The following is a 27,534-nucleotide window of genomic DNA, read 5'->3' as shown; positions in this document are numbered from 1 at the left end:
TTCTCAGACTGCTCTCTCAAAGGTTTCTACCAGGAAGTCTTAAACAAGTCACGACATGGTGCTAGTGCAATCACCTTTATCCAGACGAGTTTAAAATATCCTAAACAAAATATGTGAATTTTATCCAAAGATTGGCTATATATTTTTTTTAAAAACTGCAGAGAGAGAAAACAAAAAGACTGCTGCCCTAAGAGATTTGAGTCACCATTCAGGGCAGAGTTTGACAAATGGTCTCTGGACAGTGCAGTGAAGAAACCCTCGAGCCCCAAAACTGTCTTGTTACTTCAGTTCAAGTTGCTCGCAAGGTGGCTGCTGTGACAGTGTGAGCTGTTCACAGGCAGAGCGGTGACAGAAAAAGTCCGCCCAGGCCTGTCAGCCACACCGAGAAGATTTAGATGCTCAGGTGTACCATATTCTGTCTGCACATCTCTTGCTTTCCTCCCCACAATCCATTCCATATTCTCTATCCATCCTTCATAAACCCCTATCAGAGAGAAGATGTGGTTTTTGTTGTGGAGTCATTTCAGTTTTTTTCTGTCGTTCATCATCCGGGTTTAAACAGGCATCTAAATTTCCCTCAGATTTATTGCCGTGACAAAAAAAGTATGCGTGCTTATGCCAGTGGTGGTAGCATCCTGCTTATACGTGTCATTTTGCATTAGTTTTGACACGGGGTGTAATGACTTCAGACGGACTTGCTTTACCTCGTAAAGCATAAAGTGTTCCAGGTTCAATATTCATAGTGAACAATCGCTTTGTGATGTCATATATTTTAGATGTGGAAACATCTTCACACCACTCACTAGATATAGCCCTGTCTCCCCTAAACGTTCATTTTTTTTTGGGGGGGGGGGGTTCCTGAGTGGACATCAGCAAGTTAGGAAATCCGATACAACGACGCCTCAGCTGATTCTCAAGTAATTTAGTGACGTTGTCAATGTCTTCCTGCACAAGTCCACGTCCACATTTAACCTCCATGCAGAGCGAACTCATCAATCTCAGTACATAAAATTACTTAATTATAAAAAAAGAACTAGAAGCCTCAGCTTACAGTCAGAGTACTTTCAAATGACCCTGATTGATTTTTAAGAGCTCTGTTTTGCTCTTTCTTTCAACCTCAGAGAAAAATATGTTTCCTTAGCTACTAACTGCTCGAGTACGTTCGGTTATCTGCTGCTATAATTTAGATACAGTACATTCTGCTTGCTGCCTGGCAGGAAGTGTGCAGTGGAGTGCTTTGTTGTTGTTTTTTAAACTCACTGAAAACAACCACCTGCTGCAGCTGGAAACATAACAAGAGTCATAAGAATAAATGGCTGCAAGCCCAAAACAATAAGCTAACATGCTTAACTTGAAGGTACTGGAAAGTAGTGTCTTTGTGTTCATCACCGCAGATGACTGTTTATATTAATGAGGTCAAAAGGTGACCGTCTGTGAATATTAAAACGTGGATTTGTTATGGTTTTGTCAGGAGGACCAAAGGCATAGTCATAAAACAAGTCAAAAACAAGCAAGTACAAAGGTGAGCCTGTCAGATGACGAAGCTGATATGTTTTTTTAACCCAGCCTCACAGATTGTGTTAAATCGACGACAGTCTTAAGAGCTAGACTGAACAAAGCAACTGGACTTCTTTAAGTATGTGAAGAAGTTTCAGCTCTCATCCAAGAGACTTCTTCAGTTCATCTTCACAAAGTTAAAGAAGTTGTTTTTTCAAGTTATTAAGATTACCATGACCTGGATGACTGAGACCTTCACAGACTTAAATGTATGACAGTGTTTTAGAGTCGGTCTCCATGCTGTAAATTAGCTTTAAAACATGTAGTGTAAGTCCACTTTAATGAGGACATGGGGAAGACAGAGGACTGAAACAAAACGTAAAGCAGTAAAAGACTGTTTGTCAAAGATGGACATGGACCACAAAGGCTGTTTCTGAAGCCCTGGGCCAATCTGAGCTTCTCAAAAGAAGATGTTATGAATGAAGGGTGGAGGAAACTGAGAAACTGAGGGACACCGCACACTCAGTTGTGAATTGTAGGTCACAAGGTATGCCAACCACAAAGGACACAATCTTTATTGGAGACAAAGTATCAGAATTTCAGGAGCGGGACCACGCCTCCAAATAGGCTCCTTCTGGTTCTTATCTATATATGTTCTTCCAGTTCTACAAGCGGTTCAGTCTCACCCTCCCTACCCTTTTAAATTCTTTAACTTCTTCACTTCTGTTTAGTACATGGGGATCTGCTAGACCCGGGAGGCCCCGCCAGTCCCCTTAGAGGCCTTCCCCAAACCGCAGATCGATTCACGTCAACGCCACACCTTTATCTACTAAAACCTGTCAAACCTCAAATGAGGATGTGGGCCCAGCTAGTGAAACTTTATCTTTAGGACCACAGCCCAGTCACAATTTATACTGGTGCTGAGAGTGCGGGTTCTTCTTCTTCTTCTGGTTACAGTGCTCTCTTGAATAATAGGTGTCGTCACTAAGACAAAACCTAAATCTTTTGATTAGTGCTGGTATGAAAGTCAAGGAAGCTGAAACCTTGACTTTCAAAAAAAAACCTCCAAAGAAATTTTGGAGGTTTTTATTTTTCCAGGAAATCTTTTCAAGCTGTTGCAGCATCTCACTCTGTATAATGTAACTAAGATTGAAATGGCAGTACAACCACATACTTAGGTCTACAACCAGGCCAGCATGAGTTGCAAAATCTAAGAGGTGTGCAATGGTGTATGGCTATGGCGAGTACAAAAACTAAAAAATCATTGTAGTCGCCCCCTGCTGGTCAATAAAGGAATGCCAGTTAAAGATGCTGCTTTCACCTTTTTGACTTGAAGGCTAGAGTACATCTATCATTTTATGGAGTCTATGTAAAAGACACAAAAAGAAAAGTGGAAAAAAAAGGAGACACAGGCAAGTAAAATGGCCTGTATTTATATAGTGCTTTACTAGTCCCTAAGGACCCCAAAGCACTTTACACATCCAGTCATCCACCCATTCACACACACATTCACACACGGGTGATGGCAAGCTACATTGTAGCCACAGCCACCCTGGGGCGCACTGACAGGACTGACAGGCTGCCGGACACTGGCGCCACCGGGCCCTCTGACCACCACCAGTAGGGAATGGGTAAAGTGTCTTGCCCAAGGACACAACGACCGAGAAGGTCCAAGCCGGGACTCGAACCAGCAACCTTCCGATTACAAGGCGAACTCCCAACTCTTGAGCCACGATTGCCCCCATCCTTGGATGATGACCAGAACAAAACTACAAAATCTAAAACCATCACAAGTTTATAGTCAAATACATGCCAAACTTTAAAAATTGAACACAAGATAAAGTTTGCCTTTTCATTTGTTCTGTTTATATCTTCAACCGTTAACTTCATTAAAGTCTTTGGCGTGTTGCAGAAACACCGCGAAAGGCATTTATCATCATGCCTCAGCGTGTTATCTGTGGTGGGAGGACATAATATCAGAAATCCAAGACAGGCTTTCACCACTTCAAGCAATATGTTGAGCCATTAAAACAACAACAACGGCAGTCTTTATTATAAATGTTATGATGTGTTTTCCATCTAAAAATCCGGTCTTTATGCGAAGTAATGTAACTGACACTGCTGCTTTGTTTTGCCTTCCTCTGGCAGAATTTAACTTTTTTTTTTTTTATTAATGTTTGGATTACTGGGTCATAACAAACCTCTCTGCTGGCTGCGCAGTGAGATACCACATTACAGTCATGTTTATTCAAATCCAATCTTCGCCTATTGTTGAATGCACAAAACTGTACGCACCCTGCCACAGCCCGCACAGGGCATTTCCGCACTGCAATCCAAACAAATGCATGCGGAGTCACATCTGTAAACACACAATTACACCCCAGATACGAGGGCTAATCTGGAGCTACAGCTTTGCTCGGTTTTTTGAATTGCGTCCATTGCATACTCTGTTGTAATGATTACTGTTCAATATGGAGACGATGGCTCTAGGCTTCATGCGTTACATGCATCAGTACATCAAAGCAGCATCTCATCCGGTGACAGTTGTGGCAGTGGCACAGCATCAGGAGGATATCACAGCAGTCAAGTAGATAATAAAAGGCAGTTTTGCAGCATCTGTTAGTACAGTGAATTATCTAGTGTACTGCTTTTGCTGCAGGGGTAAATGAAGAAGTTATGCATATTTCTCTAACTAGGCCACAAGGGAAAGCGGGGAGAAAGCAGGGGTGGCTGAGGGGGGTGTAATTTGATTGTCAAGACATGCAGAAATCCCAATTTGAAACAAGAGCTGAGGTGATCTATGTAGAAAAGAAAGATGAAGGAGGGAAAAAAGACAGAAATTGAAGAATATATATATATTAAAAAAAGGAAGCCACTCTGAAGGAGAAAACTCTAAAGCCAGATTTTAAAGCCCCACACTGATATTAAGAGTAAAAACATCAAATTTACACACAGTATAAAGCTGAACTGCAGTCTTGATTTTGGTTTCCTGTGTGACTCTCTCGCTCTCTCTCTCAGTAATACCGCAGAGCTGGAAGGAGGACTTATTCCTCTATCTTCTGCTTTCATGTGTTCGGCTCTATGAAATCTACAGAGAGAAGGGACACAAAGAGACAGAGATTCGAATGCACACAAGTGTGCCATGTTGGGGTTTGAATGGGAGCAGCACTCTCAGAGGTGAACGTGCGAAACCGTTAAGGATGTTTTCAGGTTACGCTATAGTTCAAATGCTCGCACAGAACAGAAGAAGAAGAAGAAGAGGAGGAGCAGGGGACGGAGGGGAGAGGAGGGGAGGGGGCTGATGTTGTTGCTATGCGACCAGACTGCACTGTTTGAGAGTGTAAAGCATCCTCTCTGCGACGAGTTAATGCTTGTGAGCACACGCGCTCGTGCATGCAAACGTGTACGCGCCCACGCGCATGCAGAAAGTGTGGGAATTCTGCAGAGAGACACAGACGCGAACAACCCTTCGGCTGAACTTCAACGTGTTCATCATCATCATCTTTGACATAGACAAAGACTTTATTTAATTCCACACTGGGGAAACTCACTTTTTACAGGAGGTGAGTTACAGATATATATTAGAAAATGAAAAAATAGGAAAAAAGAATAAAAATAGTGCACAAAAAGCCAAAAATCTATATATGTACACCAGGATTTTTCTTTTTTTTTTATATGCACATGAAGTGCAGTAGGATTGATAATAATATACATGTTTCTTAGTCATTCTCTTTCTGATATATGTGCATATTAATACAATCATTGGCTTATATTCTGATTGGCTATAAGAGATCTACTACCGTAAGTGGTCAGAAAATGCCCTTCTCGCAGGATAATATCAAAATCCTTTTCTGGATTGCAGTTCAAGTCTGAAAAAGAAGCTAAATAACTGAGTAGACTAAAAAAGAATGTCATTTGGGAAATCACATAAATATATAAATACCTGCCATTACTTACTTCCTTATTTACTCCATGTTCCATGCTGCCTATTTTTTCCACGCTATGTTTGTTTAAGGAAGGTACATTGTCAGTAAGAATATCACCTGAAAATATCTCACATATCAGCTCACATCTATATCCCCACCAGCCCTCAGTGCATTCTGCATAAGCAGAGCTAACGCGCTATGAATGCTAAAGGCCACCTGCTTCGTCATTGTGATGTTAATAATTAATATGAATTAATAAGTGTTTGACATTACAAATACTAATTAAAGCCATTCACTCAGCCATTGGTGTGACAGAGACTGTTAGGTCTAACTTTAATATACATTCACTTGCCACTTTGTTAGGTACAGTGACCTTTGCTTCTGAACTGGTCAGAGACTGGTATCCAACCACCAGTCAAAAAATTTGTATTCCCCTACTGACTGTGAGTGGTTGCTGGAAGTTTATGGCAATCACTGGGAAAATGACACTAAAGTCCCAGTCATATGAAACCACAGATAAGTCAGTGATCCATTGGCAACCACTGGTAACTAAACAGAATGTGTATTCCCCAACCAGTTAGCAACCAGTCCCCAAGCAGTCCTTATTCCACTATTGACCAAGATTGATACATATTTTTTTTAATTATGATTGCTTTGGTCGTGGTTTGAAGTGATGGACAAACACTGGACAATTTGAAATGGAGTAGGCTTTCCTTCAACGCCCTTTGAAACATATTGGCTGCATTGTTGAGGTACAACTTTGGCGGAAAACCTTCTCTGAACTTTTCACAGCTTAACAGAATCTTCTTTCTTTTGCATTTTTTCTAGTTTTACTAACACTCGGCTAGTAGTTAGCAAGTATGTACATATACATGAAAAACTACAGGCAACTGTGGTAATGTGCTGGCAAACAAAGCAACCACTAGGAGGTTTTTGGTTCAGGGCCTTCTTTAAGTGGAGGAAAACATGTTTCTCCGAGCAACCGATGGTTGGATCTCATCCAATATGACGAACAACATGAGAAACCTCCATTGGACTGAGATCTGAAGGCCATTTGAGTACAATGAACTCACTGTCATGTTCAAGAAACCAGTCTGAGATGATCTGAGCTTTGTGGCATGGTGTGTTATCCTGCTGGAAGCACACTGGGGTCATAAAGCGATGGATGTATTCAGGTAGCCTGTGGTGTTTCTGCAACTCTTGGCAAAGAAAATATCCCCACACCATTACATCACCAGCACATTCCTGAAACTTCTTTGACTACTGCTTTAACACAACCTCTGCCACTGTAATCATTGAGTCCTTTAAAAGGAAGATAGTGAGAAAACAGTTGAGGTCCTATTGTGCATCATAAAATGGCAAGGCTTCTTGGTGATAAAGGCCACCATTCCTGGCCTTTTAACTCTTGCATGCAACATACAGGTTTAACATGTTTCCCATACTGGAAAAACAAAGTTGCTACTTGCTGTGAGGCCAAAGAAGTATGCTAACCATAAAAGGCTAGAATTAGCTATCACGACATTGCATCAAAGCGTAGTAATCCAAATATTATTATTCTCATAACTCAGTGACTAACTCTTATTTGATTATTTTTACTACTTGGAATGAGACACACGATAAGACACTGGAAGTATTTTCTGTCCTATTAGACCAATTTATTTAAAAAAAATGTTATGGACAGAGTCATGGACATATTGGGAATGATCTTTTATAAACCCTGTCCATAATCTGTGCCTTTAGAGATGCTCAAAGTGTTTTATTTTTCATAGTATTTGGAAAAATTGCTCCAATAGGTCTTTATGATTAGTTCAGTTTTCCTTCAATTCCCATCAGCTGTTAACTACATGTGTCATGTGTGTTAGAGTCCTTCCTTCCCTGCCTCTAGACTTTACTTCCAGCCTTGTCTCTTTCACCCACCACCACATTTCTCACCCTTCCTCACCCCACCGCACCCAGCTCCCCCTTCCTCACCCACCCCGCTTTGGTCTTCAAAGCACCCAGCAGAAGCCTACAGCAGCTCTGCAGCTCTTGAAATATAGATTTTATGGCCTCTGGGACGCTGCCTGCTACTCTGTAAGTTTCAAATGTAAAAACACACACACTGTGATGGAACTGTATGTGCTGCTTTGCTCACGGGTTTGTGAACATAGTAATCTTGCTTAGAACGTATTTCAAACCTCTATATGCCCTTTTGTAGTAAGGTTTGTACTCTTGCAGTGGTTTGAGGCGATCGGCCACTCCACAGTTTTTTCTATCATCTCTCTCATCTTCACCAGTCTTCTTTGTATCACCTATTTGTCGACCTCTGGTGTTAATAATGTGAGTCTAAAGCCATGTTATCACTCCTGTGAGGCTGTATTTAGGTAGAGAAATGCTTTCTGAGATGCACCGCACTGGCAGTCCATAGTTTTTGAGATATTTTAACTTTAACTTGTCAAAAGCAATCGACATTCGAGCACACGGATGAGTCGGGACGGAAATTTAAAGACATCAAATGGGGCAATATAATCGGCGGGGGCTCTGGTTTCTCCTAATTAAAGAAACATGACATGGAAAATGTGAGTTTGGTTTCTGTTTTTCTTTTGTTTCCATTTTTTTAAAGGGAGGAGGGTTGATTTACGTTCGCCACCTATACTTGGTTGTTGGTGTAGAACAGGGGTCGGCAATCTTTCTGATGATGAGTGCCATCTAAAATTTCCTCAGAAGTCAATGTGCCATATGATTGCATTAGCAATAAATTTAATAACACTCTATATTAACAGTTACACACTATATAGAACAACTTTATAGAATTATATTTTTTTGCAGATGTTGGCAGCTATCAGCGAATAGTTATCAGCTATTTTGAAACAAAAAAGACACTTTTTATCCATAACAAGAACTCCATAACAGCAAATGAACTGTACAACAGAAAATGCAAATGCTATTTATGGTCTCCTCACAACAATGATAACGTGGCATATTTGTTAATACAGAGATGCACATGTTAATGTGATCTCTTGTCTGCGAGTGTCCAGCATTCAGACGGCTACCTGAGGACACTCTTTGTGTGAGAGAAAATCTGCTCACACAGATATGTAGAACCACACAGTGTCACTAAGGCCTCTGCAATGTTCTGAAGACAGTTAAACTTGTCAGGTAGTGATGTCCAGCAGGTGAAAAGGCAAGCTCCATGAACACGCACGCAGAGACCGGCCCACCAGGTATTATAAGAAAAACCATAAAGTCTTTGAATGAAAACAAACGCTGTTGTGACAGTGATGTACAGTCTTGTTGGTATATGTATGATTTCTATACATTTTACATCAGATAAAAACTTTGGTTGTAAGATTCAGATAATTATTTAATAACAGCCAGACATTTTAAATGAGAATAAGAAAGAAAAGTAGTTCTTTGTGCCCCCCGCTCCCTGTTAATGCCCTACCTGGCCCCCTGACAAAACTTTGCTAGACCCGCCCCTGCAGTTACCAGCTGTCAGCTACATAGAAAAGGATCCTGGTGTTATTTGTCTCTCAGAAATAGTTCATAACTTCCCTTCAACTCATTCATGTCACCTTAAAGGTAAACCTGTTTCTCCATCACCTGTTCAGCTCTGATGATTCAGTAAGGACGTCTCCTGGTTTCATCTTCATGTTTCCCTCTCAACACATATCCAAACCGATATCATGACCAGCAGCTTTTACAGCTGTGGCTCCAGCAAACATCAGCTGATACTAGAAATTAATATTAAATAAATTCTAACAACAGCTGATCAAGCTTAAACGTGTTGCTGTTGTTTAGCGCGACATCCACTGGCTTCCTTGTTTTGGCGCACAATGGGCGATAAACAAACAAGAGAGAAAAGCCGATCAGCTGATCATTGATCATTGATTGAAGTAGCGACAGGAGAGGGAGGGGAGAGAATGAGAGAAGAAGAGGCAGCTGTGCAGCATAAAGACAGAATAACTCCAGCTTTGTGTCTTTTTCATTCTAGCTTAAGTCCGGGACAAACTGTCTTCCTTTTCAGCTCAATACAAAACGTGTAATGTTTTCTCTGAATACAGGACAATTTCATTTTTACGGGACGGTTGGCAACTCTACTAACTAACCTTATGAATAAAATAAAGTTCACTATCAGTAACATCATAGCACCCACCCAGCTGTATAGAAACTCCATCATGCTAGCTAGTATGCAGTACGAGTTATTGTAACTGACTGTAAAAAGTCAGCACAACGAAAATAAACTCCACCTAAACTTGGTTTATATCTGACCCAGATAGACTGCAGGTCATAACTTCTTACCTGATGTTCAGTTCACCTGACACTTGGCCGCCTCAGGTCTCTCCTCCTCCTGCCTCACCTTTCCCTCATCCACCTGCTGGCCTCTGTGGGAGCTCTGCCATAGCCACCACCAAACAGTTATTGTTACACATCTGCCAGCATCTGGCCAATCCATCACCTGTCATTGTTTATACCGTTACAAAAACAAACAAACAAACAAAACAAGCATCGGCCCATAAAAACAAAATTTTCCCAGTGGGCCCGATGGCCAGTCCAGCTATGGTTGTGCCATCAGTTAACCCTTCCCGTGCCAGTGGCACGCGTGCCCAGGGTTGCCGACCCCTGGTGTAGAAGATGGAACACCAACCGACAGAAGACCCTGGGGTACACCCAGGACAGGCCGGATAGGATTGTGCAGCTGATTGCCTGGGAATGCCTCAGGATCCCATAGGGGGAGATGTAAACATCTACAAGTGAGGAGGGTTTCGAGATTGCCTCAGTTAACCTGCTCCCAACAAATGGGCATAGTTTGGAAAACCTCTATATACTAAATCATAATGCTGACTTTTGTTTTGTCGGTTGTTTTTTTTCTTCGTCTACATCATCTCCTCCCTTTCTCATCCTTCCAAGAATCTATTACATTCAAATCACCTTTAATGGACGGTGAATTATGAAACCATCTTAAGCGCTTCTTTGTCCATCGGTTCATAATGGAACAGCTCATCTTACCACTAAGATGCTTTTTGGGAAAATGGACCAGTATAACTCCATTGTAGCCACGCTGACTCGGAAGCAACTCTCACAGGAAGGCTCCTCCATTGCACTCTCTCATTTTCATCCACTAGCTGTTTCCCCTGCAGTCCTTCTTGCTCTCTTGCTTGTTCGAGCTTTTTTTCTCTTTCATTTCCCATCATCCCCACTTTTATTATTAATTAGCTTGAAAACCTCTTGAATCCCAAGGAATTGCCCTGCCCAAGCTAAGTATCTGTACACATCTTAGTTGAAGAGACTGCTCCAGCCACATAGAACTTCGGGACCCACTTTGCTATGTCGACACTAGCAGTTGCCGGGCGTGTTCATAACTGTGACGACCCTGTTGTCTGGGCGACGGCCATTATGTTGTCACAGAAGCACTCAAGCTAATGGAGGAGCCATATTAATGATGATGCTCTGCCCCACACCCTCGTTTTCTTTTCTTTTTTTTATATACAGTTATGCTTACATTACTAGTAGTCTTCCATAATAAATTCTTGAGCCTTCAGATGCCAGCTATAAATCAGTGACACTTGTACCTGACCTCTCTTCTTTTACTCATTTGCAGATGCTCACTCAGACACAGTCGCACAGGCGGAGACACGGGGGTTTTGTTTACTTGACTCATTTCTGCTATCGATCAAAATTTTATTGAAGCCATATTGTTATTTTCTGTAAGCAAAAAAATGCAGACTTCATGTAATGATTTTCTTTCTTTTCAGGGAAATGCTACCAGAGATGCATGATAAAAAGCCAGCTGTAAAAACATTAAACAGGAACTATGCTTGTATATTTGGGACGCGTATGTTTCCACGCTCAATTTCATACCTCTATGCGTGTTCCAGTTTTTTGGATTTCTTTTGTTTTTACCACCAGCTTGTGTGTCTGAACATGCCTGTATTGGAGTCTCTCTGGCTGTATAAGGCAGATGAGAATATGTGTGTGTGTGTGCATGTCCTTGCAGAGCACTGGCCGGCTGATATTTGTGATAATGGAAGTCAGATGTCAGACATGTCAGTACGAGATAAGATAACAGAGAGGAGGACAGATGCATGATGAATTGATGATGGATAAATGGAATCAGCTAGTGTGTTTGTGTGCCACTCAACTTACATGTTACTTATCATCCACCCACCCGCCCCAAATTCAAAGAGAAACATAACCTCGAGGATAACTTGCAAGTGTGAATGTATCTGACTGCGATAGCCCTTCGATTGACTGGCAATATTGAAAAGCAGTTGAAGAAAAATGGAGCAATTGATGGATGGAGAATACATACTTGGGTGAACTAACTGTAAATACAGGATCAAAAAGCTCCCCAAAACACTCACAAAGTATACAAAATCTTTAAGCAAACACTTATATTGCATAGATTCATGTTCACGTATACGTGATTAAATGAAAAGCTTCATATCAGATCAAGTTTCAGGCAAAGTAGGCTACAGGTTTAGAGCCCTTACAGTGAAACTATGTTCACAAGATGCATGCAGATTACATAAGATGTTGATGACTTTAAAAGAAGCCCAGAATGTCGAAACAACCTGGGCGTAATATTGTAAAATTGAAATGCACTGGCTGACAGCTACTATAAAGCCAATTTCTCTATCGATCTCTGCGAGACTCCTTTGAGCTAAAATGTGATATAAATCATATTAGCATGTCTGCTTCCTGGTTATTTCTCTAACCATATCAAGATCATCCCATTAGCACAGTTACTGTGTCATAAAGTTTTGTGGCCCGCAGGAGCATGCAGTCATATTATCATGCTAAAAAGAAAGTACACCCAGTTTAAATTCTAGAGTTTTACCTGCTAGCTGCTTTAAGACCTGCTAGTCCTTAACTGCAGAAGCAGTGTACACTCCATGTTTCAGCCACTTGTAGAGCCAGCTTTAGCAGCAACAATGGGAAGCATTAATTTTATTAATAACTTTATCGCTCTCTCACATTGTAGTGGAGGAATTTTGGCCCACTCTTCTTTATATGTTCAGTTAATTGAAGTTTGCATGCACAGGTCTCATTAAAGTCTCTCTACAGCATCTCAGTCAGGCTGAAATCTGAACTCTGACTAACAAAACACTTTGATTCTTTTCTTTTTAAGACTTTCTGTTGTAGATTTCCTGCTGTCATGAAGCTCACTGGCCTCTTACATGACACAATTTGGGACAAGCTTTGGCTAAACAGAAGAGTTCATGGTAGACTTTCTGACTGCAAGGTGCCCAGGTCCTGTGGTGTAAAAGAAGCTCAAATCATCACCCTTCCACCACAGTTGGTATGAGGTGTCTGTGCTGATGTGCTGTGTTTGAGTATCTCTAAACATGTTTTTGGCACACTAAAACATGTCTATTTTTAATCTAGCACCGGGCATAATAACATGGGATACTATGTTATCTATGATTTACCAGGTTCAATAGGTTATTTGAGGCAGTTGTTGACAATTTGACAACACATTTTTCAAATTAGGTTACTGCAGCTTGACTGGAGCCTATTTTAGATTATACTGCCCAGATGAAAAATAAATCAGATGAAATTCAGATGCTCTTTTTGAAGCTGAGACATAAGCTACTTAACAAGCACGCTCATACCAAGCTGAAAAGCATGGCCTCTGGTTGAAACTTACAGTAAGTGTATTGGGCTTCTGGCCACATAAGTGTTGCACTTGACAAATCTGATGAGTTACACTTCTAGTTCACTGCAGACATTAAGCTACTGGAGACCATCAAAGCAACATAATGATGATTCTTCATTGTGTCATCCACCAGGTGCAACGCTGTTTAATCAGCAAATTCAGCTGTGCTCCAGAAATGCCAGGTGTTGGAACAGATATAGGAGGTTATCAGTTGGAAAACGAACAAGTAGATCACGGCATCTTGAGCCTTCCTGTAATCTCTGTGTGTACAAATAACGAGGTGAAATTAGAGTAGCGATATGGGATGCAACGGCTTTCTGTGTGTGCTCCTTCACAAAAGCTGTTACAGGCTGTTCTGAAGAATAGAAACGTACAGTGACGTATCTTCATGTACTTCATGTACTTTAATGTTACTTTAATGTTCTCATTTTATGACTTTATGCAGATAATTATGTTATCAAGCTAGATGATAACAGGATATTTTTTCTTATCCTGTAAATACAGTTGTGTTGAGAATTTTTCATACACTCATCGTGGGCACGAATGTCATGATAATTTTGGTCTTTTAATGATTTCTTTGAACTGTTTGTTTTCCAGGGTTGAATGATTGTGCAGCATACATGTTTAATTACTTAAAAAAAACAAGAATTAAGTGCACAAGTTTGAATTTATTTAGGATATTTTTCTAATCTATACGGTGTCAAAAGTATATATAGGCTCAAATATATATATATATATATATATATATATATATATATATATATTCAAGCACTCACTTGAATGTTTTAATAAATAATGCTGAAGGTTCTAGACTGCTTAACCTGAGAAGACCAAAGCCTATGAACCTCCTGTTAGTGATAATAATTCACTAGAACTGGTAGTTTCTCTTTGCTAATATAAAAAGGATTTGTTGGACAGCACTTATCGAATTGAAAAATACTCAAAACAATTTGAAATTTAGAACAACGGACTGAAATTTACAGAATTCTCCTCCTGGGAAGGTCTCTTTGAGCCATCAACAACTTCAGATTCCAAGATCATCACTTCAAACAACAAGTGCATGTTTTGCTAATGCCTGGAAGGAGACACAAACTGTTGCTCTCAAATGAGAGGAAATTGTATAAGATGTTCAGGACAACCCAGAATCCACCAAGACTCAAGTCTGCCATGAACTGGAAAATGCTGGCCATGGACTGAGAGGATGCAGACCAAGAAAGAAGCCCCAGGTCCAAAATCCACACTTTCAACCTGTTTTGAAATTTGCAGTTGCCCACTTGGATAGGCAAAATGCCTTCTGGAGAAGAGTTTTATGGTCAGATGAGACAGAGATTGAGCTATTTGGTCACAATGGGAAGAATAAAGGTGAGGCTTTCAAACCTTAGAACACTGTACCAGTTGTCAAGGATGGAAGTGGAAGGAGCTTGGAAAGAAAAGCGTCTGGACTTCTTTAAGTCGCTTGAAGACGTTTCACCTCTGCAGATTTTTACAAACTTAACAATGTGGTGTATGCTGTACAGTATAGTGAGGAATGCCCAGACCTCTACATTGGAGAGACCAAACAGCCACTTCACAAGCGCATGGCACAACATAGAAGAGCCACCTCCACAGGACAAGACTCAGCTGTCCATCTGTTTCTAAAAGACAAAGGTCACTCTTTCAAAGATGCCAATGTTCACATTTTGGACAGAGAAGACAGATGGTTTGAAAGAGCAGTGAAAGAAGCCATTTATGTCCACTGTGAGCGACCATCTTTGAACAGAGGCGGTGGCTTACGACACCAACTGTCTGCCATCTATAATCCAGTTTGGAGATGCCTTCCCAGACACCTTGATGCCCACTCACACCCTGGGCCATCTGACCTCAGGAAATCACATGATAGGGTGGGGATGGGTTTCACAATGAGCTCACCCGAAACCCTGTCTGATTGTGACCAACACCCGTTTTCACACCTTGGCTCATGAGATTAGGTAGAGGATAGGACTCAGCGATATATCGAGTTTTTAAATATATCGATATATTTTTATACGAGATATGAGATGTGACAATATCGTTTATATCGATATAGTCTATGTTACATTATAATTATACTTGTGGAGCTGCAAGTTTGCCTCTCTTTCATCCACTTTTGTCTCTACGCAACGTTGGTCCGCCTCAGCTCTCTCCTTCACTGAACACAACTCCCCCTCCCCCATCGCTTCACTTGCTGGCAACAAGATGGACACGGCAGCTATCAAAGAGGAGCTGGTCAGTAAAGACAAAACATTTGAAGATTACTATTTTAGTGCTGTCAGCGTAACGTTAACGCCATAACTGCATTAACGGGGCAAATCTCCGTTAACGAGATACCATGGATCACCCCGTGCGTGGGGCTGGAAGGCGTTAACGAGCTAACTGGGCTAACGCGTTGACGCACGGCCTAAAATCCTTTCATTTTCTCAAAAATTGACAGTGCACCTTATGTATGAATTCTGGTTGTGCTTACTGACCTCGAACCAATTTTATGTGGTACACAGTGCTCAGAAACCTTTCAAAAAATGTTTTGGTACGACTTTGGTAAGCTACGAAGCTGCACTGCTTGATGGATTGTTGTAGCATTACGGCTACCGAGGGGCCTCGCGGAGTGATACGTACTCTGCTACGTAATATTACCGTACTGTGTGTGCATAAGGACCACAAATGGCACCTGTTCAGAGACGTGGTTACAAAGAGGATTTCAAACTCCAGGCTGTCAGTCACGCAGCAGAACTTGGGAACAGAGTAGCTGCGAAATCTGTCTTAGTTTACATTTTGACTGCACAATTGTGAGCTTTTTGTTATGTACAAAAACAATATTGTTTTATTTTATTTATGGAACATTATTATTTAATAAATGCTGATAATTTATTTCTGAATATTTTTTTCCTTTTACATCTGCATTGTATGATAATAAAAGTGCCTGTGTGAGATTTGGGACACAGCTTTGATTAAAAACTGTCTTTGTGTTCTTACTTTATGGCTTTAAAAAAATATCGAGATATATATCGTATATCGCCATCCAGCTAAAGAACATCGAGATATGAATTTTGGGTCATATCGCCCAGTCCTAGTAGCGGATCATCAGGGGGTCCTTTTGTCCCTCTTTGGGGGGGTTACTCCCACGGGGTTTAAATCACGGGACTCTCCACCATTTTACCCTAGAACTGAAGAAGCTTCTTGGATGAGAGGTGAAACGTCTTCAAGCTACTTAAAGAAGTCCAGACTCTTTTCTTTCCAAGCTCCTTAGACTATGACGACCTGGATGACAGAGAACCTTTACAGACACATGGAAGTGGAAGAACATGAACAAGAAATTGAGTTGCAATTCAAGGTAAAAGAATCAGAGCAACAGAAATGTAACTGTGTTATATAAATCATTATATAAATCAGCTCCTATCTGGCAGTCTGGAATGCAAAAAAACCCCTCCCTCACCCTTCCCCCAACTCCCACTTGCCCCTTTTTCCAACCTGAGCCAACAACATCAAGAGTTATTACTCCACCACTGGTGCACTCAGTAGACCAGGCTGACCTTAAAGACTCACTCTGGTGATGAATATCTAAATTACCTCCCCTCTGAGTTCTTCAGATCTATCTGTCCTTTCCCCATCCCCTCCTCAACAGCTGCTTGATTTTCTCCCCTGCTAAGTTCTTGATGGTACTTGAAAGCGGCAACCTTTTACAACCAGTAGCCTCATCTCTTTATCTTTTTTTTGTCCCTATAACTTTCTCTCGTACCACCTTGTTCACTCCCTCTCCTCTGCCTCTTATGATCGGCTCCTCAGTGAAGGACAGTAGAGGTTACAGAGCTGGATGGTAGCCTACGGGCAGTACAAGCTCTCAGAGAAGGGGAGATGAGGCGAAAGCTGCTTGGGGTATCAGTACCAGAGTGTTATTTTAGCCTTTCAGCAGTAGATATGGAAAGAAAGCAACCTTCTTGAATAGACAGTTTTTATCCAGCTGAATAGGTGACGACTATGCTTAGATTTCTAACTTTTTATTCCCGCATACTGGATTCTGATACATATCTCAAGGATTTGGCTCACTAAAGTGAAACAGATCCCACTGCCATCACCAACCCTCTAAGATATCACATTTACATGTAAATGCAGATTTTGTTCTTTTGTTACAAGCCTACTTAACCACGTTATTGTCTGTCTTTAGCTGTTTGCTGGTAGTAGCCTCACCTTCATGAACATATTGTATTTGTTTTCTCATCTGTCAGCAAGAAGAACTATTTCCCATACTGTCAAATTAGTTTTTTAAGGTGTGAATAGTGTCTGGGTTTTTTTGTTTGTTTGTTTGTTTGTTTTAACGAGAAAATATGTACCAATGTGCACAACAGCTGAAAAGAACCCTTCAGCCCAAAGAGACCAGCCTCATTCTGGACAGATAGGCCCATGGGAGCAAAAAGGACTCAGAGTCTTAGGCAGAGAGACATTTAGGGAGAGATAGGGGAGGGCAGTTTAAAAATATGATGTGGAGTTTTGGTACCTTTCCCACAGGGAATACAACATTCAAACTGGGCCAAAGACAGACCACACACACATACAGACACACACGGGCACTCACTCACTCACTCACTCACTCACTCACTCACTCACTCACTCACTTCCCAGATAGAAGATTCATTAGGGCCTAATCTGGGCTACTTTTGGCACCAGTGAAGGCACCAGCTAATGTCGTATGGGCCTGGTGTAGTCCAAAGTTACGCTTGCTATCAATTATGGTGAGCCGGTGTGGCTAAAAAACTGACAAGATTGGGTTGAAATGGGTTACAGCAGGTGCTGGCTAGGCCAGATGTCGTCTGAATGACATTTAGCCCGTATATGGTAGACCTGTGGGTGGGTAGTGGCAGCTACACTCAACCCAAGTAAAAAAACAAAACAGAAGACGTGGGCCACATTTGGGAAAAATAGTCTTTGCTATCTGGGTTGCCCCACACATGCACAAACACACGAGCATGCCAAACTGTAAAATTCAGCTACCCTATAAAGCAGTCCAGGTCAGGCAGACAAGAAGATGACGCAGACAAGAAACTGCAGATAGTTTAGCCAGTAACAGAGAACGAGCTGGAGAAGCTCGACTTAGGAGAAGACAGATACGGAAACATCTCATTAAACCGAATGTGAATGACTACAGCTGACAGTTTGGAGTGTTTTTTCTTCTCTTTTTTTGGACAGGTAGAATATATTGAGTATTGCACAGGTAGCTGTCTTCATAAAAAGCTACTTTATGAATTAATGGACATCTAGTCAATATAGGGATAATATAACACAATCTGTCTTGTTAGGACGGCATGAAGACAGCTTATTTTAGCCAGTGACTCAACTTCTAGGGATGGAAACTATGGATGTTTCTCTGGCAGTGGAGATGCTATTATGAACATTCTTGGTTTGACTACAAATTAATCTGTCCATCAACACAATGCCGTGATCTTTTGAGCCAAAAAAGGACTAGGTATCCCAGAAAACCAAGCAAAACTCAGACAAACTATAAAAAAACCCAAAAAGATCAAGAGCTCTAAAGCAACTCTTTGGGCCCCAGTTAGCATGATAATGTTAAAGTTTATGACAGTACAAATTAAAATGGCACACACACCTCACACCAACTGTCAAGTGCGGTGGTGCAGGTGTGATGGGGTTGCTTTGCAGCCACAGGAAATGAGCACCTTCTAGTAATTCTATCGACCTTGAACTTCTCTGTGTACCAAAGTATTCTAGAGTTAAATGTGGTTAAATCTGTCTGACATCTAAAGCTTGGCCCAAATTGGGCCATACAACAGTACAACGATCTCAAGCATGACAGCAAATCTACAACATGGATAAAATAACTGAAAAAGAAAAAAATAATCAAGATGCAATGGTCCAGTCAACAGATAAACCTGTTTGAAATGCTGTGGCTGAACCTGAAGAGAATTGTGCGCAAATGAATGTCATTGTGAAGAATAAAGGGCCAAAATTCCTCCAAAACGAAAGATACTGATAAAGTTATGCAGAAAAAAAAAATTTTTTTTGCTATTGCTGCTAAAAGTGGTTCTATGAGCCAGTGAATTATGGGGTGTACTTAATTTCTCAGAGGACTGCAAGGAGTCACATGACTGTAAATAAACAGAGATGGAATGAACACCCGGTGAATTCTGTTTGTCCTTAAAACAACAGCAACATCATTAAAAAGGAGTCAAATGTTAGCATGTTGGTCAGCTAATGTGGCTAACATTATCTGTTAGTGTCTTTTTATTATCACATACTGTTCTTTAATTAAGGCAAATTCTCACACGTTTCTAAATATTTCCCTGTTAACCTTTGTCACACAGAACAAGCATTAAAAAGTGACCAAAAAAAAGCAGCAGTTTAAAAGTAAACAGCGCAAACCAGCTACCACTTTGAAGCTATTTTACATTACAAACAATATTATTACATAAACATATTCTAGAAAAATCATCATTCATTTAACTTGAATATAATAGATTTGCTGTGATTTCAAAGCATTAACATGTAAAATGACCACTTAGAGAGAAAGCTAGAAGAATATAAGTAGACTTATCAATAGGAGTTTTAGCTAGCAGCTAAAAGCAGCGTGAAAAGGATTGCTGAAATCTGTAATATAAGAAAAACTATGTGGTTTTAGAACATATCCCTACAAAAAAAGATATGATCAAAATCAGCTTAATAGGGTCTTTTTAAAGATGAGCAGGGCTCTTCTTGAGGTTGTATGAGCTCTCTGAAGGGCAACTTCTATTAAGAATGCAGTAAGCCTTTTCACAAAAGACATTTTGAAATGTCACAGTAAAAAGCATGGGTATAAATATTACATTTGAAGATGGCTGAATTCCATTTCACCGCTTTGTTTTCAGGGTCCTGATGCCGCGCATGCTGGCTCACGAGGGCGGAGAGCCGCAGTTAATGTTATTAGCAACACTGCGCTTCTCCTACAATGACGAATAGAAACATTTACCATGAAAACAACCTGTAAAAGTGATAAAAGTGTAAGCGGTCTCAGCCCAGCAGGCGCAGCAAGGCTGAAAAAGATGTCAAGCTGTATGTACACACCCACACAGTCCAGAACGGCTCTTATTAGGCATACAGTGAAAACACCCGGATTTGGGAACCATAGCTGAGGAGTGCTTTTATTATTATTCAGATTTTTTTAACCTGCCAATTTGCTAATCATTTCTCATTCTTTTAATATTTTCTCAGCAGGCTGTCTCTCGCACTTCCCCCAGCCCCTTTTCAATTTCTTTTCTCCCTCTCTTCTCTATTTATTATTCTCCATTTCCATCAACATTACCTCTGCCAATCCCCCAACCCCCGGTCCACTTTGCTTATTCACCTCTCTCTCTCTCTTTTACTTCCTGGTTATGTCACTTTCTCTGTGGCTGACCCCCCCCACAGCTGCTCAGCCCTGCATACACTTCAGCAGCAGGTTAAGTGTGAAGGTCTCCTCCTATGAGCTTCGCCAGTGGTCATAAACCATTAATCACAGCTTGAGATACTGAAGTCTATCAGCATGTCTCGCTCCTGTTGTTTGCTTGTCATAAGTAATGTTTTGTGACAGCTTGTTAGAGACAGTGTGTGTTTATACGAGGAAGTCGGAAATATGGCGCAACCCTCTTTTTCCTCTCATTCTTTTGCTCTCTCCATTTGTTTCTATTTTCCGCCCCCCCTTGTCCCGGATAGCTCACACTCATCTGTGAAGGGCACTTCATCCAGACATGTAAGCAATAGGCATTTCCAAGCAACTATTAAGTGACAAGATGAATGGTGTATGATGATTTATAGAGGTTATTTTTCAAAATATGAACATTGGCATTGTGTACAGCACTCCAGTTTTTACAGTTTATCCAGTTTTTAGGTAAAAGGGGGAAAAATAAAATCCCATACAGGCCAGCTGACCCCTTCGAACTGGCTGCAACTTTAAATGGGCTGTCAGTCATAAAGCTGTCTGCCTCTAAATCAGGCAGTTGGCAGGAAGAAGGATGACTGAGGGGAGAAAGAATAAGAATGTAACTGGTTCAGATGAGGAGAGAGGAAAACAGGAAAGCTGCTGGGGACATGGAGGTGGGCGGAGGTTAAAAGCAATGGGGAAATGATGAATATTAGAGAAGGAATATGGAAGGTGGAGAAACAAATAGAGACAAAATGTAGCAGAAGGAGAGGAAGGAGGGACAGTGAGGTGGTGGGAGGATGGGAAGGAGGTTTAGGGAGATGCTGGGAAAAAGATGAGAAGTGATGCATGGGGTTTGTAAGTAAAAGGGAGAAATGTTTGCCAGCTGCTTCATTGTTGAGCTTCATCAATTGAGGGAATGGTTCGGGAGATGTGGGATGCAGTAGGTGAGAGGAAAGGAGGTTTCCATTGTAGTGGGGATGATGGTGTTGAAGTGGAAAAAATAGAATGGAGACAGCATTCAGCATTCAGTCAGACTATCTGACAGCAGAATACACAAACGCCTATCAGACAGAAAGAAAAAAATGCGGATAGAAACAGCTGATTTTCTACGCCGAAACTAAAATACGGCTAATTATGTGAACAACAGCAGCTAATAACTATGTAGCCTAATTATTGTCCTATTCACTATTCTGAGGCCAAAGTCCTTTCTGATAGCGTTCCAGGATACATCCCACTGAACCCAACCCCACCGTCATTGCGGTGAATTCAAGGTGTAGGGTTTGAAAAGTCTGTAAAATTTGACTTCTCCATCATTTAGATACTGCTAAATTATAAATGTGTTATGAATAATAAATGTTAACGCAGTGGCTTCAAAATAAATTAGTGTCAAAGCCTTCTCTGTAATAACACAGAGCTTAATTCTTGTGGAGTAATAATAATGTTTCATCTCTCGAGAAAGACAAGAGGGGCCATCTTTGATTCTGAACAGCACTAAAGGAATAAATCATGCTGATAATAGCGGAGCAATTTTAAATTGCACTTTTTGTTTCGTGAAACCTGGCAGATGTGGATATTCTCCACTTTCTAAGTTCTTTAAAAAGCTCTCTATTAAGTAGCGAGTTAAGTAGTCTACTCTTAATGTAGCTAGTTCTATGAATGGCTAAATGGTCAGTGATTTAGGATTGACATTTAATCATTAGTTATTATTAATCTCACTGCATGTCTTTGTCCGGTCTTCCTTCATTCACTGCCAACCGGTCAGGCAGATGGCTGCACCTCCCTGGTCCTGTGTCTGCTGGAGGTTTCTTCCCATTGTAAAGGAGTTTTTCCTTCCCACTGTTGCCAAGGCGCTTGCTCGTATGATTGTTGGGATTTTAGCTGTTTTTTCTACATTATTGTGGGGCAGGGGTCGGCAACCTTTCTGATGATGAGTGCCATCTAAAATTTCCTCATAAGTCAATGTGCCATATGATTGCATTAGCAATAAATTTAATAACACTCTATATTAACAGTAACACACTATATAGAACAACTTTATAGAATTATATTTGTTTGCAGATGTTGGCAGCTATCAGCGAATAGTTATCAGCTATTTTGAAACAAAAAAGACACTTTTTATCCATAACAAGAACTCCATAAAGCAAATGAACTGTACAACAGAAAATGCAAATGCTATTTATGGTCTCCTCACAACAATGATAAGAAAAATAAACTGGGCCAACGTGGCATGCTTGTTAATACAGAGATACACATGTTAATGTGATCTCTTGTCTCCGAGTGTCCAGCATTCAGACGGCTACCTGAGGACGCTCTTCATGTGTGAGAGAAAATCTGCTCACACAGATATGTAGAGCCGCACACTGTCAATAAGGCCTCTGCAATGTTCTGAAGACAGTTAAACTTGTCAGGTAGTGATGTCCAGCAGGTGAAAAGACAAGCTCCATGAACACGCACGCAGAGACCGGCCCACCACGTATTATAGGAAAAACCATAAAGTCTTTGAATGAAAACAAATGCTGTTGTGACAGTGATGTACAGTCTTGTTGGTATATGCATGCTTTCTATACATTTTACATCAGATAAAAACTTTGGTTGTAAGATTCAGATAATTATTTAATAACAGCCAGACATTTTAAATGAGAATAAGAAAGAAAAGTATTTCTTTGTGCCCCCCTCTCCCTGTTGATGCCCTACCTGGCCCCCTGACAAAACTTTGCTAGACCTGCCCCTGCACAGTTACCAGCTGTCAGCTACATAGAAAAGGATCCTGGTATTATTTGTCTCTCAGAAACAGTTCATAGCTTCCCTTCAACTCATTCATGTCATCTTAAAGGTAAACCTGTTTCTCCATCACCTGTTCAGCTCTGATGATTCAGTAAGGACATCTCCTGGTTTCATCCTCATGTTTCCCTCTCACCACATATCCAAACCATCATGACCAGCAGCTTTTACAGCTGTGGCCCCAGCAAACATCAGCTGATACTAGAAATTAATATTAGATAAATTCTAACAACAGCTGATCAAGCTTAAACGTGTTGCTGTTGTTTAGCGCGACATCCGCCGGCTTCCCCGTTCTGGCGCAAAGTGGGCGATAAACAAACAAGAGAGAAAAGCCGATCAGCTGATCATTGATCAGTTTCATGATTGAAGTAGAGACAGGAGAGGGAGGGGGAGAGAATGAGAGAAGAAGAGGCAGCTGTGCAGCGTAAAGACAGAATAAATCCAGCTTTGTGTCTCTTTTCCATTCCAGCTGAAGTACGGGACAAACTGTGTTCCTTTTCAGCTCAATACGAAACGCGTAATATTTTCTCTGAATATGGGACTATTTTAACCGTCCCGTTAAAATATTTCATTTTAACGGGACGGTTGGCAACTCTACTAACTAACCTTATGAATAAAATAAAGTTCACTATCAGTAACATCATAGCACCCGCCCAGCTGTATAGAAACTCCGTCATGCTAGCTAGTACGCAGTACGAGTTATTGTAACTGACTGTAAAAACTCAGCACAACAAAAATAAAATCCACCTAAACTTGGTTTATATCTGACCCAGATAGACTGCAGGTCCTAACTTCTTACCTGAAGTTCAGTTCACACTTGGACCGGCAGCCGCCTCGGGTCTCTCCTCCTTCTGCCTCCCCTTTCCCTCATCCACCTGCTGGCCTAGGTGGAAGCTCCCCCACAGCCACCACCAGTTATTTTTACACACTGCCAACATCTGGCCAATCCATCACCTGTCACTGTTTATACCGTTACAAAAACAAACAAACAAACAAAAAAACCCAACTATCGGCAGTAAAAACGAAATTTGCCCGATGGCCAGTCCAGCTATGGTCGTGCCATCAGTTAACCCTTCCCGTGCCAGTGGCACGCGTGCCCCTGTTGTAGGGTGTTCACATTACAATATAAAGCACCTTGAAGCAACTGTTGTTGTGATTTGGTTGAACTGAACTGATGGCATAACTGGATTTAAAATGTAAAAAAATGTGAATCAAGTATTTTTCTGTTTAGCAAATAGAAATAAATTTGTCCTGGCTTTAAGGGCAATTCTGAAAAAAGAAACAAAAGATATAAATGTGTCGTGTTTATTGCAAAAGCCACCAGACAACATGGACTTTTATTAAAATAATAAAAATAATGATGATAATAAATGCATAATAGGAACAAAGAGTATCAACACATTACCTTATAAGAGGTAAAAATTTGAAATATAGAAAAATTAACTTGCAATTAAAAGGCAACTTTGTAGCCACTTTGCATAAATCAACATGTTAAATGCCGAACTTTGAGTAAAATGAGTTCAAAAAAATCTTTGTCTTGTACAGTGGGGCAAAAAAGTATTTAGTCAGCCACCGATTGTGCAAGTTCCCCCACTTAAAATGATGACAGAGGTCAGTAATTTGCACCAGAGGTACACTTCAACTGTGAGAGACAGAATGTGAAAAAAAAATCCATGAATTCACATGGTAGGATTTGTAAAGAATTTATTCGTAAATCAGGGTGGAAAATAAGTATTTGGTCACCTCAAACAAGGAAAATCCCTGGCTCTCACAGACCTGTAACGTCTTCTGTAAGAAGCTTTTCTGTCCCCCACTCGTTACCTGTATGAATGGCACCTGTTTGACCTCATCATCTGTATAAAAGACACCTGTCCACAGCCTCAACCAGTCAGACTCCAAACTCCGCCATGGCCAAGACCAAAGAGCTTTCGAAGGACACCAGGAAAAGAATTGTAGACCTGCACCAGACTGGGAAGAGTGAATCTACAATAGGCAAGCAGCTTGGTGTGAAAAAATCAACTGTGGGAGCAATCATCAGAAAATGGAGATTATCAGTGGTCTTGTATGTCACAAGACCACTGATAATCTCCCTCGATCTGGGGCTCCACGCAAGATCTCATCCCGTGGGGTCAAAATGATCATGAGAACGGTGAGCAAAGATCCCAGAACCACACGGGGGGACCTGGTGAATGACCTGCAGAGAGCTGGGACCAAAGTAACAAAGGTCACCATCAGTAACACACTACAACGGCAGGGAATCAAATCCCGCAGTGCCAGACGTGTTCCGCTGCTGAAGCCAGTGCATGTCCAGGCCCATCTGAAGTTTGCCAGAGAGCACATGGATGATACAGCAGAGGATTGGGAGAATGTCATGTGGTCAGATGAAACCAAAGTAGAACTTTTTGGTATAAACTCAACTCGTCGTGTTTGGAGGAAGAAGAATACTGAGTTGCAGCCCAAGAACACCATACCTACTGTGAAGCATGGGGGTGGAAACATCATGCTATGGGGCTGTTTTTCTGCCAAGGGGACAGGACGACTGATCCGTGTTAAGGACAGAATGAATGGGGCCAAGTATCGTGAGATTTTGAGCCAAAACCTCCTTCCATCAGTGAGAACTTTGAAGATGAAACGAGGCTGGGTCTTCCAACATGACAATGATCCAAAACACACCGCCCGGGCAACAAAGGAGTGGCTCCGTAAGAAGCATTTGAAAGTCCTGGAGTGGCCTAGCCAGTCTCCAGACCTCAACCCCATAGAAAATCTGTGGCGGGAGTTGAAAGTCCATGTTGCTCGGCGACAGCCCCAAAACATCACTGCTCTTGAGAAGATCTGCATGGAGGAATGGGCCAAAATACCAGCTACTGTGATCCACCCTGATTTACGAATAAATTCTTTACAAATCCTACCATGTGAATTCATGGATTTTTTTTTCACATTCTGTCTCTCACAGTTGAAGTGTACCTCTGGTGCAAATTACTGACCTCTGTCATCATTTTAAGTGGGGGAACTTGCACAATCGGTGGCTGACTAAATACTTTTTTGCCCCACTGTAGTTCTAGTTAGTAGTTAGTTTTATTGGATCAAATAGTTCAAACATACCAACTTCCCCCAAAAATCGCACAATAGCTTTTTTTTTTCTTCTTTTTTCCACCCTAAACAACTGCCATTTGTCACATTTATAAGTTAAGAAAGTGCGGAAGATCCCAGTGGGGATCATCCCCACTGGGTCACTCTATCTGTATTTTGTTTTGCATTCTGTGCTCCTTTTTCCAGCAAGAAGCCGTTGACTAAATAACTGCAAGCATCAAGTATTGTCAGCTAAAAGCAAGGTTCAAGTAACGGCCAAAACGCCACAAGTCACAAGACTCCTTGAAAGCCTTAGACATATTTTGGCGTTCTCTGTTGTTATGCAGCTCAGGTATTTTTCTAGCATACTGAAAAAACCCAGAGAAACAAAACTCATGTAATATTGTGGAAACAGTGTTTCCAGGGTTGATTCCAGCTGCCAGCTTGTTCTGAGGTAACAGAGACTGAAAAGTTTGATTTTGTGGTAGATCAGCCCCGCACTTGCTTCAAAGCATGTACCTTGAACTAAAGTTTTATTTTGTGTAGCAGCAGCTTTAATCTGCTTGTACAGGTTGGGATTTCAGTCTTGAAAAATAATGTTTGTGATGGCACTTTGTAGGGAGGCATGGCAACCTTCATCACCTTCACAAAGCCAGACCTTTGGACAATTTGAAATGGCATCCAGTCCTTTGAAATGTAAAAAGGAATGGTTGCAGTGAGGTCTTGAGTATTATTTTGAAGAGAATGAGCAGCCTGTCTTTTACCACTGTCTGTGTCACTGTGGATGAGGACATAGGACCACTAATATTACAGGGTTTCGCTGCTGAATGCCTAGTTTTCCATTCTCAAACACGCAATCGGTTGATCTTCTGTATGCGTTTCCATCTATGGGATGGACTACAGTGTTTCTTCCTTTTGAACATTTTCAAAAGCAGTTTGAGAACTGCTGGATTTTCGATGAACAAAACCGGTTGAGTGGTTAAACCACAGAACATATTGTAATGTGGAAAGAGTGCAAAGAGTGCAAAGAGTGCATCGAGGCTACAGAGAAACAACAGAGCAGGAGAAAAACTATAAATCAGACTTACCTTAGATTTGCTACAAAGTAGTCTCTGGTGGATTCGAAGCGTTACTCCCTTTTGCAGCAGTTTTCTTTTTGCATGATCGCAAAATATTTTCACACTGCAGACTTAGTCCCCTTAAAACACTTGCCATGCTCT

The 27,534-nt window shown here is 41.1% G+C and overlaps 1 long non-coding RNA gene across 1 annotated transcript; it reads right to left on the bottom strand.

The window, feature by feature from the left end:
- Nucleotides 1-4,777: 4,777 nt before the first annotated feature.
- Nucleotides 4,778-24,621, bottom strand: LOC146520366 (uncharacterized). The gene is made up of 2 exons (XR_014873888.1): nt 22,659-24,621; nt 4,778-8,357 (listed from the first exon to the last, which is right to left on the bottom strand). It is a non-coding gene; the product is annotated as an uncharacterized LOC146520366 (long non-coding RNA).
- Between the last annotated feature and the right edge of the window lie 2,913 nt (nt 24,622-27,534).

Source organism: Neolamprologus multifasciatus, chromosome 4 (genome assembly GCF_963576455.1).
Source record: "Neolamprologus multifasciatus chromosome 4, fNeoMul1.2, whole genome shotgun sequence".
Lineage (NCBI taxonomy): Eukaryota > Metazoa > Chordata > Actinopteri > Cichliformes > Cichlidae > Neolamprologus > Neolamprologus multifasciatus.
The sequence above is the reverse complement of the archived record's forward strand: the minus strand, read 5'-3'. Positions and strand labels throughout refer to the sequence as shown.